The 23,020-nt window shown below is 30.8% G+C and overlaps 2 long non-coding RNA genes across 2 annotated transcripts; one reads left to right on the plus strand and one right to left on the minus strand.

Annotated features, from left to right (window-relative positions):
• Positions 1 to 10,497: 10,497 nt before the first annotated feature.
• LOC138140515 (uncharacterized) lies at positions 10,498 to 11,696 on the minus strand. The gene is made up of 2 exons (XR_011162536.1): positions 11,241 to 11,696; positions 10,498 to 10,770 (listed from the first exon to the last, which is right to left on the minus strand). It is a non-coding gene; the product is annotated as an uncharacterized lncRNA (long non-coding RNA).
• A 10-nt stretch (positions 11,697 to 11,706) lies between these two features.
• On the plus strand, positions 11,707 to 16,246 carry LOC138140516 (uncharacterized). Its single transcript, XR_011162537.1, has 2 exons — positions 11,707 to 15,399; positions 15,452 to 16,246. It is a non-coding gene; the product is annotated as an uncharacterized lncRNA (long non-coding RNA).
• The last annotated feature ends 6,774 nt before the right edge of the window (positions 16,247 to 23,020 follow it).

Genomic DNA, 23,020 nt, shown 5'->3' on the forward strand with positions numbered 1-23,020 from the left:
ACGGAGAGCAACTAGAGTGCCGTTTGGCAGAAGCAGACCCCAGTATACAGCCAGGCTTTCTTTGATGGGCATTCCGAGTCTGTCAGCTAGGCGTGTGAGAGGTGACCTCCTGGTAGTTTTTCGCGCCTTGTCCTCTGAACAATCCCCCATTAGGCATTTGTTTACTCTGCACGAAGGGGGTCGCACACGTGGACACTCTTTGAAACTATTAAAGGACAGGTTCGTGACAACTGCAAGACAGTACTTTCTTACAAATAGAATTTTTGACCAATGGAATTCTCTTCCACCAGAGATTGTCAACTGTAAAACCGCTGATTCCTTTAAAGCAAAATATGACAGTCTCTTAAAGTCTAGACCACCAGATGGACCATAACGCTAAGCGCTACCTATACCAATAGCGCGGGCATAACAGGCTTCTGCCTCTGCCCGATCGCTGATCATAATAATAATAATAAAAAAACTCGTCAAATAAACTACTATTTTCCAACTTTATTTTTTTTTCTCAAAAACTTCCTTATGTAAGTGCTTATTCACAATGGACATAAGGCATAAGAAATTCATGATACATGTAGTGTGTATACGTCGTGGTGTATACTATTAATTTTTACGTAACTTATGAGAAATGATCATTATTGTTGTGTACAAAAAGGCATGGAGAATCATATTCGAGTTATATGGACACATAAATTATTTTCTAATTGCCCAAATTTACAAATTATTCTTAGGTATCTCTTATGTCCATTGTGAATAAGCAATAAGTTAAAAACAGTTTTACACAGTCGTTTAGACAATTAAAACGGCTATCAGAATCAAGAAAAAAAAACTGCGGGTTTTCATTAAGAAAAATATCGATGACGTCATCACTCGAAAACAAATGACTGCTTGGAATTTTATTTGGCACTAAAATATGTATTTTTATAAACTAAAATTGATCTATGCAAAGATTATTTTGAAAAAACAATTTGTTTAATTTTTAATTAATTTATTCCATACTTTTGCCGCAATAAGCACAACAAGATTGAACCATTTTGTTATATGTAATACCTAAATAATTAAAATAATCAGAGTAAAAAGGTACCTACTTTTTGTGGGTATACCCACAATAATTAAACATGTAATTGTTTTTTACGATAGTCTGTAACGCTATCCTAATACACTAAACACTAGAAAAAGTCAATTAATTGTATCAAATAATAATTGTTCACTGTAAAATCTTGTTTTCTAACACATCGAATCATCAGAAAAGCTAAAACTAAAATTAAAACTAGAAAACATCCAAAAAATTACGCAGACATCGACCAGCTCTGTAGTTTTTAAATGACGGTTCCCAATGTTTTGCCCGTACCCAGCTGATCGCGGCTCTGCCCATCTCACTCTAGTGTTCATCGCAATACCTCTCACTCGTCTACCCATCTATGTAACTATAAGATCATTGCATGTCACCAATCGATCCTTGGGCGGAGAAGTCACTTACCACTATTTAATCAATTAAATTTAGAGCATGGCCAACTGTATCGATATACACTAGACCGTCTCTTTTGTGGAGTACCCAGCTTTCATTTTACAAAAAAATCACTATAGGTAGTGTTACGTTAATTTATTTTCCCTGATGGGGAAATTTTCCCAAAATAACGATTTAACAGACTTCGGGTCGAGATGCACTGGAGACTGCTCGAGAGTACAACCTAAATATGGGGGTGGGTGGTGATAATCGGAAGAAAGTAAGCTCCGAGTGATTTAAACGAAATGAATATATTTTCACTCAGTTCAGCACACGTACAAATCTGATTATTTGACAACAAAAAAACGTTTCTCACACTCAATAATTATGTACAAAAATGAAGGGTTGCGCCCTCGCCGCGACAAAAAAAAGGAAAAACTCTCGAAAAATAAATTGATTTCAAAAACTAAATTAAAAAAAGGGGAGAGCCGAATGTGAAGCCCGATATCGTCCTCGACGCTATTCTTCTACGCCGCCCACGATCGGCGGGGCCGTTCCCTCGGGCCTCACCTCGTTTCCCAAAAAAAAAAGCTAAATTCGAAATAGAAAAGCAAGTCGGGCGGCGGACGAGGACACAAAAGATAAAGAAATAAATTAAACAAGAACTCTTACAAAAAAAAAAAAACTGTTATCGGCCTGACCGGCCGTTTGCAGGCGAGGTCACTAGCAGACCGATAACTCAACCCGAGCAAAAAAAAACGTTCTGCCTGAAACGACGCGCTGGCTTCGCTAAAACTAAAAAATTTTCTTTCACCCTGGCCTTGATCGTCACGAGGCGGTCGACGTCTCTGGAGACCTGGACTTTCTCGGGCCCACGGTAAACGACGAAATCCAGGCGTGGAATTTGACTCCGCACTCCGGCGTTTGGTTCTTCACGAACCTTCCGTCAGGGATCCCTAAATCCGCTCCTCGGCGTCTGGGTTTGGACTCTTCTTCCAGCCTCACCCTCTTCGGACCCTCGACGTCTCCACACCCTTTTCTCGCCGTTCAACCACTCGCCGTTTCAGCCCCTTTCACAGTCTCGCACCGATCTGACCTCTCTAGACAAAAAGCCCTTCCCCGCGCTCTCTCCTGTCTTTTATAGTTTCGCCCCTCTCAATTCGGATTATTATTATTTTTGGCGGAAAACGTCGTGCGCACGGAGATCGAAACATTGACAAAACTTGCATTTTTTTAAAATGTAACGGTAGGTACAATAGAAAATTGAAAATTCATTTCATGTTGACAGTTTGGGTCAGTGGTGTGCAGACATGGTGGAGATTCCTGTGGAGATTGCTGTACTTCACACTTTTCTGACGACAACCAATAAAAACTTGGCTGTTTATTAAAAAAAAAAGCCCAAAAGGTAAGTGCATTTAAAATTTTTATGAAACTTTTGTAGAGTATCCAGATTTCATTTTACAAAAAAATCACTATAGACTCAGTAAAAAAAAAGAAAAGGTTCTAAAAATGTTTTTACAGATAAACATATCATAAACATTAATGGTATGTAATTCCAACAATGATACCTATAAGTTTAAATGACAGTTTGGAAAACTTAGATGACGATGTTTTTTCATAAGAAAGTGATATTTTAATTGCATTTTCTATGATATAGATAGTCTATGAAAGACGATATGGCTGAAAGTTATTTCAGTTATATACAAATGTACTGTTTGCGGCTTAGAAGGGACATTTAGTAGTGAACCCGATACCGATTCTTCCGAAATTAATAAATCGGTAGTATATGGAATTGTTGCGATGGATTCAAGTTTTACTCAATTTTCCTATTTATCTGCAGCATTTTGAAAATACATTTAGGTTATTTCAAAAGTATGTACAAATAATAATTATAATTAAAAATTTGTTACACAGTCTAGGACTGGTTTACAAATCTATGAGGGGCATGATGACCAACTCAATAGACCGGGACCAATGGCTTAACGTGACTTCCGAATCACGAGATACAATATAGCCTTTTTTTCCGCCCTAGGTCGGAATCGAACCCGCGACCCTCGCGTCCCTGAGCCGAAACGGACTCCCTTAGGCTATATTCTACATATAAATAGATAAAATTAAAGCAAATAAAATAATTCTTTAAAAGTAGAACAGTCCCAATAACACTGGCAGCATTACCCCTCTGAATCTGCAGCATTAGATATCCCCATGACCTCGGAAACATATTTTGCTGTAGAAAATGAAGTATTAAATAGTGTTAAAGAAGTCGCAAGAAATGAAATGATTGATGCAGGACAAGTAGACTTTAGATTAGCGATTCAAATGTAGTGGCAATGGTTACAGTTATTCATTTCTGACGGAGCATGAAGTAAACGGTCTGACTCTAAAGGCCCGACTACTTGAAGTAAAAATCAATGTCAGAAACACCGAATCGAATCGCCAACGATCTGCCAACTATACTGCCGAGGAGAAAACATCTTGCTAAATCTGATTTATCAAGAAAAACATATAATAAAGTGCAAAAAATCTGATGGAGTCACATGCCGTCATAAAGAAGACAGTTGGGCCAGAGTAACAAAATTATTCAAGTCAATAAAGGGTGTTTTTTTAAATTCGGCGTCGAAGTAGGCGTGGGAGAGTCGATTGAGATCGCACCACTCGTGTATGGTGCGTTCACAATCGACAGTTCAACGCCTACTGCCAACTTATGTCCTGCCCAAGTTTATCGGCGAACAATATTCAGTACGGTTGGCAACTATGTTCGATTCGGCGCAAGTGCAGTTGGTTGAACTGTAAACATTCAAATTTGACAGCTGTGCCCGTGAGCTATTCTGGACAGCATTAAAAACAATGGACAATGAGGTTATAGTTTTGTTCGTATGTGTTTCGCTAATGGTGATAAGATTTCCCATTCTGAGTAACGGTATCAATTTAAACATCGCCAAAGTGCAAAGAATAGTAGTGGCAACTGCAGTGTTGCACAACACTGCAATTGAAAACAATGAAGACCCACCCCCATTAAAGCAGCGGGAAGAAGCATTATTTAATCAAGCAATTGACGTTTCGGTAGATTTGATAGCAAATACAAACGACGGCAAATAATTTTAGAACTCAGCCATTTTTAATTCATATTTATGGCAACAGTAGACCTTTTCCAATTAAATGGAGATGGTTTTGTATTTGGCAAAAAACATTACAAATTTATTTTCAAAGGGTTTTATTTGTGGTGCCCCGGCAAGGGCCTTCATAAAGTTTATAAAGGGCCATGCAGGATTTAATATTGTGAACGGTGTGTTGCTCGAGGAAGCTGGATTAATCATAAATTGGTTTTCTTAGAAAGCAATTGCGAAAGAAGAACGGATGAATCTTTTGTCAATCAATTAGACAAAGCACATCACAAAGGCATTTCTCTGTTAGTAAATATTAAAAACTCGGAATTAATAACTGGTTGTGCGCTTGATTACATGCACATGGCATGTTTAGGTGTCATGCGCAAATTGTTAAATTTTTGGATAAATGGCAGTATCATCTTCACAAAAAACTAATGTCTAATAAGTACACGATGACAACAAAAAGGTAAATAAATCAGTAAATTTGTTGCTGAGTTTCTTAACACAGTGTGTCCCCGGATAGGTGAAACGACTCTTGTAAAAGATTTTAAAAAATTCATTTTTTGGGGTTTAACCCTGCTTGGTTAAAGACTAATTTTTAATACGGCGAGAATATGTCCATTCTACACTGAAATAATAAGATTAACAATAAAAAAATACATATTTTGCATAAAATATGGTTTTAGTACATATTTTTAGTTTTTGTGGATAAAGTGAATATTTTGTTCTTTTCCGACATAAAATCCGATATTTTTGACAAATTCTTTAGTTTATTACTTTATTACAGTTTTTCCCACTGACAAGATAAGAAATGCAACTTATTTTAGTTTCTATGAATTCTGTTGATTTACAAGAGGAACTATATTTTACAAGCCGACGGCGACAGTCGGTCCATTGAAGGTAAACGAGCTACTTTACGACTTTACCTGCAGGATTTCGAGTAAAAGCCTTTGAACCCTTTTAACCGCCTTTACTTACTTGTTATCCGCCAGAATTCCTTTCTAGTTTACATTTGTCTAATTGTATTTTATTTTTATAACTGTTTCAAAAATTACGTACCTTCGTGTTTAAAAGGTTTTGAGATTTTTCAAACAATTTATGGTTTTTTAAGTAGCTTAATTAAAAAATTAGAGACAGACCTTTATGCGAATCAATTTCTGTTGTAAGACATTGCGAAAATTGATTGAAAAAGGGTCCAGACTGAGTTGATAAAATCATTCTAGATAAATTTAGTAGTATTTTAGCGATGCCACTGATAAAGATAACAATGATTTAGATCCGGAACATATTTCGTCATTAAAATACGCACCATACACTTCAGTCGACGTTGAAAGAATATTTTCGACATATAAATAGTTATTCTTTATACAGGTGTCCCAAAAATGGCGTACTAACGGTGCACTACGGTAGTAGTTATATAGTGCTGGTTCTGGCTCACTCAAAAATCACGTTTTAGAATCATGTGTTTTGCGTGATCTCTTCAAAACGCCAGTTTCAGAATCATGTGTTTTGCGTGACCTTCAACTGTATCAGTCATGTCGCGATCAAAACGCTAGTTTTAATTTGCGTTTGTAGTTTAGTCAAAACATAGTTTTTGATTCAGAGTAAATTATCTGATCATTACATCCGTTTTGGTTCCATCAAATACATGGTTTTTGATTAATGTAAGTAAACGGTATTTTGCGTGACCTATATTTTTCCAAACAGGTGTTGTGTGTATGTGTTCATGTACATAACATTGAGGTAGGTAATGGAGTTTCATATCTCTGTGCGTGCATTGCATTTTATAGTAAGTAAATCATAAAAAATATTTTCAATCTAATTGTTGAATTCTAATAAAAGATAAAAAATTTGCATTGTTTGTGACTTGGAAAAGTGTTTTGTTCGAGGGTAGGGTATTGCGTAAGAAATACTGGGCGTTATTTTGTTAACAAGGAGGGGATATGGAGTATTAATTAAGGAAGATTTATCGTTTGATATCAGTTTAATATCAACAGTAAGAATATTTTGCTAAAGACTTTTAATATGAGTTCATTTTTGCAAAGTGTTAATGAAGCAACTTTTTTCGTGCCGTTTGTAAAATCAAGCCAGCTGGAAGTTAATAAAAAATTTCAAGTTAATCGGTTTAGTAAAGAGGATTCACAGTTTGGTAAACAAGTTGTGGTTGATTGTGGGGATTTTAAAACATCCTTACCCCAGCGTTTTACATCGCAATTCACTGAAGAGGCCATTACAACTCTCAACCAGGAGTTAAGAGACGGAAAAACAATTTTTATGATTAGTCGGGGGAACGTTGGCAAAACAACAAATATATCTTTCATTGAAGAATAAAGGTGACAACAATGAAAAATCAGAAGAAATTTGTTCAAGATCTGAAAGTAGTGAATAAGAAGAAAAATTTGTTATTATTGTCACATATACAGTCAATAAAAAACTTAAAATATTTAATTGCAATGTATGAAATTAATAAAAAAATTCAAAGTGTTAAAATATAAATAAACTTTTATAAAAGTGAATATGTGGTGTTTTGTTTGTTTATGAGTGGGGAATAAAATTTGATTATTTTATCTTAATTAAATGACAAGAGCTATAATCACAATGGAAAAATCAATCAATAATGAAGAAAGTTAAATTTAGTGATAAAGTTATTATTCATAATTTAGATGACACTGATGACTTTCGAAAATCAGCCTGGGAAATGTATGCTAGAGATAGATTAAGATTTCAAAAACGAATTAGTGAATTAAGGAAAATTATCGATCCTGTGTTAAATAATCTATTAATGAAACAAAAAATAAAGAAAGATGTCAACAAAACACTGTGTTAAATAAGAGCCACAGCATCCGGCTGTGTTGGGTGAAATAAAAAGCGATGGCAACAAAACATCACATGAAATAGGAGACACATTATCCGGTTGTGTTGTTTGATTTTTTTTTATCTTTTAATAATAATTTTTAATTGAAAATTCTCTGTACTTTAGGTTACAAACAATGTAAAATAAAACAAATTTATTTTTTAAGTATATTTTTTATTTATACATAAAACTATACACTAAAACACATTTTATCTACTATTTTTTCTAATTTTTCTAATTCTACTAAATTTTGTTTTTTTTTTTTCTAACTAATTGTTGCTTTACCACTAAATATTTGTTAATTTTTTGAATTTTTATGTCAATTTTTTTATTCATTTTTATAATATCCTGATACATATGCTTAACTTTAGTTTCAAATTCTTGTTGAATTTGATCAACTGAAGATTTTTCATCCTCCATATAAAATGAGGAAGTCGAGGAACATGGAGACGCCTCTGGAGGTGTTGTAATTGTTTTACCCTTGCCCTTGCCCTTGCCTTTACCCCTAGTTGGCGGCTGGGTGGTAAAGGCCTCCGCTTCCTCATTGTCGTCCACCTGTTCCATAAATCCAATCTGAAAATAATTAAGTTTCTATTATTAATAAAAATTACAATTTTAATAAATATTTAGAGCTGTCCGTTGCTATGAGAAATCTTTGGTGTTTAGAAAAAATTTCGATTTTACCACTTGTAATTTCAGCAACGGGAATAGTACCGCAATCTCTTTTTAAAAATTTAAAAATTCTGGATTTAGATAACACATTGGTAGTTGAAATTCAAAAAGGTATATTATTATACTCATGTCACATCGTGAGGAAGTTCCTTAACATTGACACAGAACATAATACACAACAAAGTCAAAATGCGGAGGCGAGACGCCGGTAATTATGTTGATAAGCACTGCACTATTACTTGATAGTAATATCCGTAATAGTGTATGTACTCCGGCAAAATTGCCGTGCCGCCGGGTGGAGGTGGGATAGTAATAAATATAAACTTATCAATAATCGGAAAAATTTGAATAAAAAAATTACCTCTTGCAACAATGATTCGGAATCAATCAATGAAGGTAGACTAAAGTTAGTTTCTTCATCCTCCATAGGCTGTTGATAAATTTTATTGTTAGTTATTAATTTAATAATAATTAAAAAATACATACCTTAATAACTTTATTTTGAAGGATGTTCACTTTTTGAGTAGACATTTTTTTTTTCGTGAAATTACCAACAATTGAACAAATGAAAACTAGTAATTGAAATAAACAAGAATCATGATTTATATAATAAAAAAATGCAAAGTTTACAAAAAACCCCAACAATTTTTCTGCATGTGCCTTGGTCGTTTAAGTCTACCTCTAAATGGGTGGGGGCTAAGAGTGAACGAATGAAACGTCTTATGTGATAACGCGTAGATGAACAGTGGGAGAGAACGTTAATTACTCATTTGTAGCATAATTTTTTATGTTACCGCCCACAGACGTACAGAGCCATTACAGAATGATTTCTTTTGTATTTATTTTGAATGTGACCAACCCCCAATAAAAGTTGCACCAAAGAAGATGAATGCACCCTTAAATGAAGAGATTGAAGGAAAGAAAAATGTGCCAATTAACACAGGACAACATAAAATGTTTACAATTGAAAATGAATTAAATGCCGATATTGGCAAAAGTTTATTAGGAAATAATTTTGATTTTTATTTTGCTTTTATGGCTGTGTACATTTTCAATTGGATTGGATATTTATTGGTGATAACATTTTGGCATAAACTTGCAGCAAAATTTGGTGTTCTATCAGGACTTAGATTATCAATATCAAAGTGGACGTTTTTGATTCAATATTCAACAGACTGGATATTAAAAGACTACAGCTGGTTTTGTTGGCTTTTAATAATTTTAGGATTAATCGTTTGCATATTTTCATGTAAACGATATTTAAAAATAGTAAGGAACTGGGACATGCTGTCTGTTAATCAACAAATAACTTTAATTTTTAATTAAGTTTCAACCAATGTAATATTTATAAATGTCATGAATAAAATATTAAAAACAAACAATCGTTTAATTTTTTCTTGATTTTTATTCGTAATATGTATTTGTAATTTTTCACTATACAAAATTACATTTACAATATAAATTCAAACAGCAAATATATTTGAAAGGGTGGTTTAAGATCAAAAATAATAAAGGAAAAAAAGCTGCATATAGACGATTGAAATTAAATGAAACAAAATTGAAGTTAATAGAATCATAAATATAACCTCAAATTATATTTTAAAGAAAATTTTTTGAAACTTTATTTCGTAAACGGTACGTTGGAGCCCAAAATAATAGAGGAAAAAAAGTTGCAAAAAGTTGTTATAAATCGAATGGTAAAAACTAAAAGTTGATTGATTCACGTGCATAAGCTCAAATCACAATTAAAGAGTAAAATTGTAAAACTTTAATAGCGTTTATCTCAAAAACTATTCGTTTTATTGAAAAATGATCTATATAAAAAAACATGCGCAAAGAAATGGAAAATCGATTTATTTAAATCAAAATTTTTTTAGGGTTGATCATTTTGTATTTTCTACACCTATCAATATTTTTTGAATTTGAGTTTTTATTTAAATTTGTGGGTTTAAGCGATGAAGTTTGATATGCAACTCGATATGGTTCTGACAACATTTAAAAAAACTACCCTTAGCTTAAATTAATTTAATTTTGAGATAAAAATTTGAAATTAAAACCACAAGTAGCATTTTTTATGGAGAATTCAAGGATTTAATTAAAAAAATTTTAAAATGTTTTTAAGTGCCTTTTTTTGGTAAAAAAACATCACTTTTTAAAGAAAAAAAATTAAAAAAGTAACAATTTAAAAACATGAATTTTTCTAAATCCAACCATCATAAACATTTTAAAAAATAAAAATGTTTTAAGTGCCAAAAAGTATAAAATTAAAGTCATTTCCGCCCGACCAAAAACGGGGATTAAACTTTGTTACTGATGTAGGTTCTCCTAAGATATGTCTCATAGCTGGATTGAAAAGTCAGGACTCTTTTTTTTTTTTTTTTAAATAGGGGTGTTATATGGTTATTTAATAATAATAACAAAGATAAAAGTATAAACATTTATTTATTTATTCTCAAATACATTATTTTCATCGCAATCATCCCAATTTTCATCATCGGGAGTGTAATTTACTTGAGGGATGACAATTTTTGGTCTCTTCTTCATTTCTTCCCATAATCTTTGCCGTTCCGCAGCACCCTCTTTCCACTTGCGGTCCATGTCTTTCATGTACTCCTCACGATGAGCCTTGTACATGTGGATCGACAAACGATGCTCCAAGCATTTATGGAAGGGGTTGTAGGGACATTGAACAATTCCTTTAAAATAATAAATATATGAAATACAGTTTTTTCTAATTTTGACATATAAAGTGACACTTTTCAAAATTAATTGACGTTGGGAAACGTCACACTTTTCGTAACTGGTTACGAAAAGTAAAATCTTTCCTAACTGGTTAGGAAAAATTTATTGTATCATCAATTTGACACTGTCATATTTTTTGTTTTTAAGCAAAATAACCATGCCTACTTACCTACTTTATATTTTAACGCAATAATAATTTATTATTAATGAAATCCATTACTTCGTTTAACGTTTGAAGAAACTTTTTTTGTCAAAATTAGAAAAAATCTTGTATGTAACACTTTAGGAAATGCAATTTTGTGTAACTCGTGTGATTTTGCGGGATCTCGCTGCGCTCGTCCCGCAAATATTCCACTCGTTACACAAAATAACGCATTTCCTAGCTGGTTACATAAATAGCTATTATATTAAAAAAAAAACTTACCATTTTGATTATTGTAACTATCAAAATTTTGGAAATTCATGGTTGTAGTACTCGCAAGTTGACAATTATCAAAGTGTATAAAACTAAGCCAATTACTGCTATATTTATTTCAATGTCCCCACTCTTGTTACATCCCTCTTTTTGTCTCCCACCAACTTTTAAAGAAAGAAACATTTTGTTTATCTTCGGCAAAATATATCCCAATTTATTTTTACTTTAGGTAATTAACATGTTGTCACCATTATTTTATTCTTTTTATCTCACTATAAATAAGAATCTTTTTTTGAATATTGACATTGTTTGTGCAGCTTCTTTATTAAACTTCAATGGAAACCGTCACACGTTTATGTAAAAGAGTCTTAAAAGTGGTACGTGAATATTTCTCAAAATTAAAAACTATAGATGAGTTAAATAAATTTCAAATTCATATAAATAATACAATCAAAATTGTTAATAAAGCAACAAATTGCATAAAAATAATGTTTTAGAGTCACTTCATTCTTTAGAATCTAGTTTATCATATTTAAAATATTATCGTTTAAAATTAAAAAAACTTAAACAAAATTTAATTTTGAAAACGGGAGGAAAACTTTCAACTAATTTAAATCGAAATTGCTCTAATGTAAAATGGGAAAATATTGAATCAGCTTTTAATGGAAGAATTCGTACTGGTTTTATATCAACATTAAATATAAAAGACCCTTTAATTTTTTTCAATAAAGCTTTTAAGTGTTTTTCAATTAAAATTAAAAAAATCTTAAAGGAGTCTATGATAAAAGTGAATGTTATTTTCTCCGCTTATTTCATAAAACCTCAAACTGGTGAAATTGACATAAAAAGCTTTTGCACAAAAAATGTTCCAATTGACACTTCAACTAATTTAAAACGGTGGTACAAAGAAAACGTTACCGATAAATTAATGAATAAATTAGAAGAGTTTGCAGAAAAGGATTCTGGATGGGCTCTTCATGAAGTTATAGGGCTTAAAGTAAATATTAACAGGTATGATCCATTAAAGATAGGTTTTTCAACGTTTGTAACTGTACCAAATTTTATTAAAAAAAAACATGCAGTAATTAATGTTGAAAATGATGATAATTTTTGTTTTTTATGGTCAGTTGTATCTGCTTTGTATCCTGCAAAGAAAAACGCTAATAGAATTTCTTCTTATCCACATTTTAAAGATGTGTTAAAATATCAAAATATCCAGTTTCCAATTACAATTAAAGATGTTAGAAAGTTTGAAAAACATAACAATCTTGCCATTAACTTATATTGTTTTGGCCGTTCAAAAATTTTGCCTTGTTCTTTAAGTTCACAAACACATAAAGCTGATATTAAAGTTATCAATTTATTAATGTTGCCAATTAATACTAAACCAAATTTGTCTTTTGCTTCTAAAAAGTCCTTACTTTATCACTTTGTGTGGATTAAAAATTTATCTCGTTTGTTATCTAAACAATTATCAAATCATAATAATAAATGTTTTGTTTGTGAGAGATGTTTAAATTCTTTTACCACTGACAATCTACTCCAAAATCATTTGCGTTATTGCCTAAAGTCAAATCAATGTTGTGTCAAATTACCTGATGAAACAAAGAAATTTTTGCAGTTTGAAAATCATTCTTATAAAGAAAAAGTTCCCTTTGTTATATACGCAGATTTAGAAAGTATTTTAGAAAAGGCATCAGACAATAATTACTCTACCAAATCTAATTCTAAAATATATCAAAATCATGTTGCATTTAGTGTAGCCTATTATCTAAAATGCTCTTATAACGATTCATTCTCTAAATTTAATATTTATCGTGGTAAAGATTGCATTCAGTGGTTTGTTAAAGAGTTGGAAGAAATTTCACAGTTTTGTGATGAACAGCTTAAAATAATTTTACCAATGACAACAATAACAACAACAACAACAACAACAAATGACAATTGTCACATCTGCAAACAAACATTTCAACCAAACCAAATGAAAGTACGAGATCATAATCATCAAACAGGAGAATTTCGTGGTTTAGCGCATCAAGCTTGTAACTTAAATTATAAAGATGCTCATTACATTCCTGTTGTTTTTCACAACTTAAGTGGATATGATGCTCATTTTATAATTAAAGAACTATCAACACAGTTTCAAGGAACAATCAAATTGCTACCTATAAATAAAGAAAAATACATTTCTTTTACTAAATATGTTGCAGGCACAAATGTATCTTTACGATTTGTTGATTCTTTTCGTTTTATGTCTCAAGCTCTAGGAAAACTTTCATCAAATTTACAAAACGAACAAAAATCTATAACAAAATTATTTTGTAATACCGAAGAAGAATTCTTGTTATTAACAAAAAAAGGTATATTTCCTTATGATTACATTGATTCATTTGAACGTTTAGAGGAAACCGTTTTACCTTGTAAAGAAGCATTTTACAGTGAACTTACTGAGGAACCTATTAGTGACAGCGACTATTATCATGCTAAAAAAGTTTGGGACTGCTTTCATATTAAAACAATAGGAGAGTATGCTGATTTGTATTTAAAGACTGATGTTCTTTTACTTGCAGATGTTTTTGAAGCTTTTCGTGATACATGCAAAAAAACATATGATTTAGATCCTTTACATTACTTTACTACTCCCGGACTTACATTTGATGCTATGCTCAAAACCACAAATATAACATTAGAACGTTTGATGGATATTGATCAAATATTATTTATAGAAAAAGGAATAAGAGGTGGTGTATCACAGTGTTCAAATAGATATGCAAAAGCAAATAATAAATATATGAGAGAAAATTTTATACAAAATTTAGACAGCAAGTACTTAATGTATTTTGACGTGAATAATTTATATGGTGCAGCAATGTCAGAATATTTGCCATATGGTGAATTTGAGTTTTTAGAAAATTTTAACATTCAACAAATATTATATACCTCCAATACTTCTCAAATTGGTTACATACTTGAATGTGATTTAGATTATCCCATTTGCATACATGATATGCATAGCGATTTACCATTGGCGCCTGAACATATGGTGCCACCAAATTCTACATCCAAAATTAAAAAACTGCTTTTAACATTATTTCCAAAAAAAAATTATATTATTCATTATAGAAATTTGAAAATGTATTTAGACCTGGGAATGAAATTAACTAAAGTTCACAAAGTTTTAAAATTCAAACAATCACCATGGCTTAAACAATATATTGACTTAAATACCAAACTCAGGCAACAGTCTAAAAATGATTTTGAAAAAGATTTCTATAAATTAATGATTAATGCTATTTATGGTAAATGTATGGAGAATGTTAGAAAACATAGAGACATTCGATTGGTAACGAAATGGAATGGAGGACGCCGGGGACTACCCGCATTAATTTCAAGACCTAATTTTCATAGCTCCATTATTTTTGATGAAAATATTGTTGTTGTTGAAATGAATAAATTAGAAGTTTATCTGAATAAACCAATATACGTTGGTTTTAGTATCTTAGATATTTCGAAAACTTTCTTATATCATTTTCATTACAACTATGTTATTAAAACCTTCCAAAACTCTGCAAAATTACTTTATACCGATACTGACAGTTTAATCTATGAATTTAAAGTTTATGACATATATGAATATATTAAAAAAGATTTTCATCTTTTTGATACCTCAGATTATGAAACTAACAATATTTATAACATTATACAAAGAAACAAAAAAGTACCCGGCCTTATGAAAGATGAAAACAATGGTAAAATTATGTTAGAATTTGTTGGTTTAAGATCAAAAATGTATGCTTACACTGTAGATGACGATAAATCAAAAGAGTATTTAGTTAAAAAATCAAAAGGATCTACAAAATCTTCAATAAAAGCCATCACATTTAATGATTATAAAAATTGTTTGTTCGATCAAACAATTTTAGAAAAAGTACAAAAGTTAATAAGATCTAAAAACCACAAGGTCTCATCTATCAAACAGAAAAAAATTGTCTTAAGTCCATTTGATGATAAACGTATTCTTAATTTTGATACAACTGACACTAAGCCTTGGGGCTATATGTATCAAGCGACACCTAACAGAGAAAAAGAAGAAGAAAATATTAATTATGAGTAAAGTACATATGTGTACATAAGTAAATAATGGAAGGGATATCAACTACAAAATGAGGTACTGCATACAAACTAGCAACACAAATAATTTTATTTTATTGTTGTTGCAGTGCTAACCAGTGTTTCCAAGATGGATCTTTTGTTACAAATCAAAATCGAAGCCCAAGATGCTCTACAGAAAATTTATATGAAACATTTAAATAACCTGATCCTGTATGAAGACACTCATCAAACGAAACTTAAACTTTTTACTCTGATGAACCGAGAAGACTTTATTATTCCAAGTGAAATTTTTCCAAAAATACCTCTTTACATAAAAAATGCTAATGTTGAAATATTTGTAAAACTGTTACAGAAAAGAAAATTTTTAGATAAGTATGTACACACATTTGTAGATATCTGTAGGAAAGAAAATGTAAGTTTGCTTTCTTATTCGAAATTATATGCCTTGTTAACTGCTCATGGTTTAGAGAAAAATGTATCACATATTTATTATCTGTTAGATTTATTGTCCAACCACAATTTGCAAAACATTTGCACAAAGGAATTTCCATTGTTGAATATTTTGCAAAACCATCAAACTGTTGTATCATGCATTGATCAATTTGTATGTAATGTTTCATACATAGCTGACTACAAAAAGCTTCAGATAGCGATTTTGTCGTTGAAATTAAATAAAGATGTTTTATATAGATTTAAGCCTCATGAAAATGTTAAACACTCCCAAATATTACAATGGGTAAAGGAAAACATATCCAAAGGAAACAGCGATCCAGAGGCTCAGCTAGGTTGGACTTGCGGTCCAGACTCAGCGAGATGGCCATCAACAAAGCTCCAGGATTATAAAGAAACTTTGACTCTGTTAACATTATTATCATCTATTCAATAAAACACTTTTCATATTTTTTTTGTCTTTTATTTATAAATTTTCTTACATAATTAAGGTGCTACAACTATTTATCTTAAATACTACCTAAGTAATAATAACAATAACTAAATAAATAAATAAATACATGGGTACCTACTTATAACCTATCTAACTAAAGATATTATGTTTTTAATTGGTATATATTTAGCTATTCTATCATGCAAAATTAAACAATAAGCAGTTGTTTTATCAGGTATATTTACACTTGTTTCAAATTCTATTCTAATATCCACTGCACTTCTTTTTAATTCTTCGTTTTGTTTAGAACAATCAATCACTGCAATTGGTGCAATATCTTTAAACTCTTTTGGAGTAAAAATAGATTCACTTTCTTTGTAAAGAAAAGAATTTTGAAAATTAGTAAACATTTCATATAAGAGAGCATATTGATTGTTAACAAAATTTATATTTAAATTGTCATATGGATAATGTGTATCATTAAGGAAAACTTTAATATTTCTTAAATAACAATGATCAAAACGACTACAATTTTTAGTAAGTTGATTTTTTCGATCTGTTTGTAATGCAAACATTACATATTGAGGTTTTTCTATAGCAGATTTAATAGCCCATGTATGTTTTTGTGTTTGAGGTAAAACTGGATATTCATGTAATTCTCGACTTCGAAAAGGAATGTACAATTCTTTTGCACTTTTAACAATATCCAATAATTTTAATTGTTCTTTTATTGTTGTTGTAATATGAGGAACTCTCCATGATATTTTTTCTAAAGACAATTTTACTGTCTTATCTAAATCATCATCAAGCAAAAATGCATTACTATCATCACTACCGCGACGTAGTACTAATTCTTGTCGAGCATTTACCAAAACTTTTTTAAAGTCTTCACACAAACCCAAAACCATGTGAAGTGGAATTATAACATCAAAACTACCACTCACTCCATCAATAATAGTAGATTGTTCTTTGGGAAACCAACCACTGTTTTGAAGAGCCTTACTTTGTGATTCGTTGTATGTTGCATATCCTTTTAAAACAGACGCAATTCCCGGATTTCTAACAGTATCAATGGAATCTCCTGATATTTCATAACGTATTTCATTAAACAAAAATAAAATTCCCATGTTAACAAATTCAACGCTTGAAGGTGGTAAAACAGCATTATCTTTACCATACACTTTTACTTTTCCTTGAACATGTAACGTACTGTACCAAGGTAAAGTGTATATGTCTTGTTGTTGTATTGGAATTCTAATTTCATCATTGTTATTAAAAGAACTAGATGCATAAGGTGGATGAGTACGTTTTTCAGCATAAGCAATTGTCATATCAAACAACGGTGGTTCCTGAACATTCAGAATTTCAAAATTCATTTTGCTAAATTTATACTTTTACTCGAAATCCTAAAGATTTTAAAAACAAACGGTTTGCTGTAGTTAACACTTTCACGTTTTTCACTCGACTAGAAATTTTATTTGTTTTTGAGATATTTATATTTTTACCCTTGTATGCTGCACCAATTTTACTATTAACATTAAACACTATTCCCATTGCAGGATCGCTATTTTACTTTACGCAAATGCAACCTTACTGTTAGCACTTCTCCTCTAAAATTGACAATATTTCCATCTTGATCAGTTATTTTAATTGTTATCTCATCTATTTGTTTAGTGTTAACTGGTAGATAAATAACACTAGAAGGTGTTTCTATTATTTTGTATCCAGGAGGTACACAAGGAAAAAATTCATGAATAACATGCACTTCTTTACCATTGCGATACGCACCAGATACAATATTACACTCCACACATAATGCATTTACTTTGAATATTTTACAAGGATTATCTGATATATGTTTTTTGTTTGCTCTAAGTGTATTACTGCTGAAACCTAGTAAACTACCAATAGTGTCTTTTTTTGTAAAGTCAATATCAAGACTACATTTAATTTCACATTTTAAGGTATTGTTATTTCCTTCTATAAGTAAAGTAGGTTGTTGCATGTAGTGATTTGTTTTTAATGATTCGTTTTTAACATATCTAATAAGTTCTTGACTTAAAAAAGCATTGAGTTCATCAATTTCATAAGAACCCTCAGGAATTTCAATAAAACCTTTTGTTTGATTTATTAAGGTAAAATAAAATTTGTTATTTGAATTAGTTACGTTTGCTATTGAATTAAATGTTTCTAAGTTTATTAAACCTAAAGCGTATTCACTGTTATCCAATACTAAAGGAGGATAATATTTACTTGAAAGTATTGAACTTGTTCCTGTTAAAGTAAACGTAACAGACATGATACAAACACATACAAAAGACTGTGCTAAACTAAAAACTATCTACATCCGTTATTAATTATTATAGTTGTACAAAAATTTTAAACACAAATGTCCACAAATTACTGTATCAAACTTTTGTAATGTTTGATGATTATATATTATTTCACACTTATTGTTTTTGTTTAAATATTTAACTAATTCTGTAGGTGGCGGTAAGTTGCCAAAGCTATCAAAATAAATGACCTGGTTATTAATTTTTTTATAAGCAGTCCAGTGAGTTCCATTACCTTTCTGATCATCTAAATTTATGAGACCAGTTTCGTTAACTTTTGCTCCTGATTTAGGCAATGAATCTTTCATAAATACTCCTCTAAAATTATGAATTTCTAATAGTTTTGCAAATTTTTTTAAATCAATATTTGTTAAGGCACGTTTTGGAAGCTTTATAGGAATGTCCTTGGTGATTTCCATGGTCCTAAAAAAAGACCGAATCCCTTTTTATAAGGTTTTAAAAACAATCCTTTTCCTGATTTAGACTTATTTAATGCAATGGCTTCCATATTTTGATTATGTCTTTGAGTTTCTTTAAGTTGTTCTTTAGCTGCTTTAGTATCATTTACTGCTTTTGCAATTGCTGCAGCACCACCACCTAAAGAACCTAAGGCCCCTAATGCAGCAAAAATTGGAATAAGCGGTAAAAATCCACCAGTTTTTGGTATAGGAATAGTGCGTGTATGTTTAATAGGACTTTTGTTTTTTACTGATTTTACAGCTTTTACTGCTGCTTTTATAACATCAATGTTGTTTTTAAACTTCTTTCCTTTAATTGCTGTTTTTGCAATTTTTCTTAGTTGGTTAAACCCTAATCCTTTTTTACTTTTCTTAAATTTAGTTTTTGAGCGCTGAGATTTTTTTGCTGATGAACAACCCATTCCAAGTGTTAATTTAGCTTTCATTGCAGATGCAACACCCAAAGCCGCAGTTTTTTCTCCAAGTGAAGAATTAGAAGAACGTAATCTAAGCTTTGCTTTCTCTAATAAGACACGGTCTGCTTTATGTCTATTGATTAGATCTAAACTCTTATTATAAGCGATATCATGTTCCTTGCAGGCTTCATCCAAATCATTAACTCCTTTATCGCCTCTGGAAAGCCGTTTTGATAGTTTTGTTCCTGGTCCACAATAATTATAACCCGGAATATGAAGTTCTACGGGTAGCTTATTTATCACCGAATTTAGAATACCACGCCCACTATATCTCTTTTTAACCGTTTTTACTTGACTGTTACGCTTTCGTTTTTTTACTGCCATATATAGACTTTATGAAGTTTAGGTTTTACCAACTAAAACACAACTAAAACAAAACAGGTTTGGATAAGAATATTTATAGTTTACAGAAATTTTTCTCATTAGTTTCATGCAAAATGCGAATAGTACAACAACCAATAACACTACAAGTTTCAAACAATGATTTTAAAACTATTAACAAAAAAAGACATGGAGGACTTTTTCCCTCAACTATACGTTGTCTTATTGTAGGACCATCAAACTGTGGTAAAACCAATAAAATGATAAGTTTAATTGAACATCCTAATGGATTGCGATTTGAAAACGTCTATGTTTTTTCAAAATCATTATTTCAACCAAAATATCAGTATTTAGAAACATTATTAAAACCTATAAAAGGAATGAATTTCTTTGCATTTAATAATCTAGAAAATAATATTCCCTCTTCATCAGAAGTTAAACCTAATTCCTTAATAATTTTTGATGATGTAGCTTGCGATAAACAAAATGTTATGAGAGAATATTTTAGTATGGGTAGACATAAAAATATTGACTGTTTCTATTTGTGTCAGACTTATACCAAAATTCCGAAACAATTAATTAGAGACAATGCAAATTTTTTAATAGTATTTAAACAAGATGAGTTAAATTTACTTCGCATTTATAGAGACAACGTTAGTTCGGAGCTCACTTAAAAGAAATGTGTCATTTATGTTGGCAGGATAAATTCAATTTTTTAGTAATTGACAAAGAAAAAGATTTCAATAGTGGAGGTTATAGAAAAGGTTTTGATTGCTTCATACAACCTTAATTTCAGTAAGAAAAACTATATAAACAAAACAAAGTACCAAATTCCACAGTTTTAGAAGCAGTTTGTTAACGCTTTGTAACGTTTTTACGTTTTGATAACGTTTTGCGTATTTGTATTAACTATGAATTTAAAAAGTAGAGTTAATGATACAGACACAGACAATCTAAAAAAATTAATTAAGAAAAGAGATGAAGTAAAGCGAAAAATGACTTTGCTAAAACAAGATGAGTCTAGTTATGAAAACACCTTTTCTCCTATTACCAAAAGACTTGAAACAATATCCAATCAGTTACAAGAAAAGGGCATTGTCAACAACTTTAAACCTAAAGAAGAAAAACAAGAAACATTTAAACAAATTATTCCCGTCGAAAATAAACTTACTCTTTCGGATAGAATCTCTAAACTTCAAAAAAGAATGGATTCAATAAAAGATGATAAAGTTGATTTGAATGAAATTGATAAGCTACTTCAAAGTACATCACATGATGCATCAGTTTTAAAAAGGGAGGTAGAACCAGAAAGTTTTATAGAGGAACCTGAAAATGTAGACAATATAGAACTAGATGAGTTAATTGAAAATTCAGTTGAAGAAAGTAAAAATAATATTTCAAATATTGTTGGAACAGATTTATTTACTGAGTACTTAGAAAGTTTTGATGAAATACCACGACAATATATAAGTGCTATGATTCTTGATAAGAAACGAGAATTTGATCATAGGACTGGCATAAGACACGACAGCTTTCAAGAGAAATTCTTCATTGGTTCATCTGTTGTAGAGTTTATGGGCAAAGACATTAAAGTAGATAACAACTTTTATAAAACAACACCGGGACTCTATGAACTTTTATTTAAAAACAATCCTAAAAAGTATACACAAAATGACTTGAGTACATATAAAGAGATTTTGGATTTAGGCAATGCTTGTCGTCCTAACTTTGATCCTTCTGCTCCAATTCGCCTTAGATCTGATAAATATAAATCAGTTATTGCTCCCTTATACTTTCCATCTCAAAATTATACTGAAACTCCTAAAAGACCAAGAAAAGCCATCGGTAAAGGTATGATAAAAGAAACAAATAATTATCCAATAAATTATGTTTACTGGGATGATCCAAATGAATTAGTCGAAAGACTTCGGTTATTAGTTGCTTCGCAGACAGCGGGACATTCGGGTCACAATAACGAAATAGTTTCAATTGTAGAAGAATTGCGTGAATCTGGTATTATTGAATGATGACGCTTGATAAATTTGGACGTCACTTAGTTAAAAATCCACAATTGGTATTGACAAAGTTTAGTGACAAAGAAATTCTTTCATCCTCATATATGTTTTATAACGTAATTTTAAAATTTGAAGCTAATGCCATTGTAGATAATAAATATATTATAGGATTTGACAGAGTTGATTATAAATTTCCATTAGAACAGGGTACCATTGAAAAGATTCTTCTAAACAATGAAGAGGTTCTTATAAGTTTAAATGATAAATTATTTACTAAAGAACAAGCTTTGAATTATCAAATGCAATTTGGAACAAGTATATCATTTGTTGTTAAACAAAGTACATCGAAAACTAAAAACAATAAATTTAAATGTTTATTTGCGCAAATAATTGTTAAATGTCCAATAAAATTTGAAAATCAGTCAGTCAATGATGAAAAAGCGATTATAAAACATTAATAATAAGCATGGTTTCCAAATTAAAAGATAATGGTTATAAACCTACTTCCATCAAAATGGATATCGTAAAAGAATTACATAAGCCTGCAAGAAAAAAATTCAAACGTCGTCGTATTATAATTAAAGGACTAAATGAAACATTGCAAGCTGATCTTGTGGAAATGATTCCATATGCCAAAGAAAATCAACAATTTAAATACATTTTAGTTGTAATTGATTGCTTTTCTAAGTACGTCTGGATGGCTCCATTAAAGACAAAAAATTCTATTGATGTGAGTACAGCAATGGAGAATATTTTACTAAAAGTAAAACCACCACCTAAAAACTTACAGACTGACAACGGTAAAGAGTTTTTTAATACAAAATTTCAAAGTTTAATGAAAAAACGTAAAATTAATCATTATAGTACGTTCAGTTCTATTAAAGCATCTATAGTTGAACGGGTCAACAGAACGCTAAAGCAATTAATGTGGGTACAATTTAGTTTTCAAGGAAATTATAAATGGGTCAATATATTAGATAAAATCGCCAACGAATATAACAACAAATATCACAGCACAATTAAAACTACACCCGCAAATGTTAAAAAAAGCAATGAAAGATCAATATTGAAATCAATTTATACTCATATAAAGCTTGCAAATGTACATAATAAATTTTCTGTTGGTGATCATGTACGAATAAGTAAACATCGTCAAATTTTTGATAAATCTTATATAGCCAATTGGTCAA

The sequence above is a fragment of the Tenebrio molitor genome, chromosome Y (assembly GCF_963966145.1).
Source record: "Tenebrio molitor chromosome Y, icTenMoli1.1, whole genome shotgun sequence".
NCBI classification, from domain to species: Eukaryota; Metazoa; Arthropoda; class Insecta; order Coleoptera; family Tenebrionidae; genus Tenebrio; species Tenebrio molitor.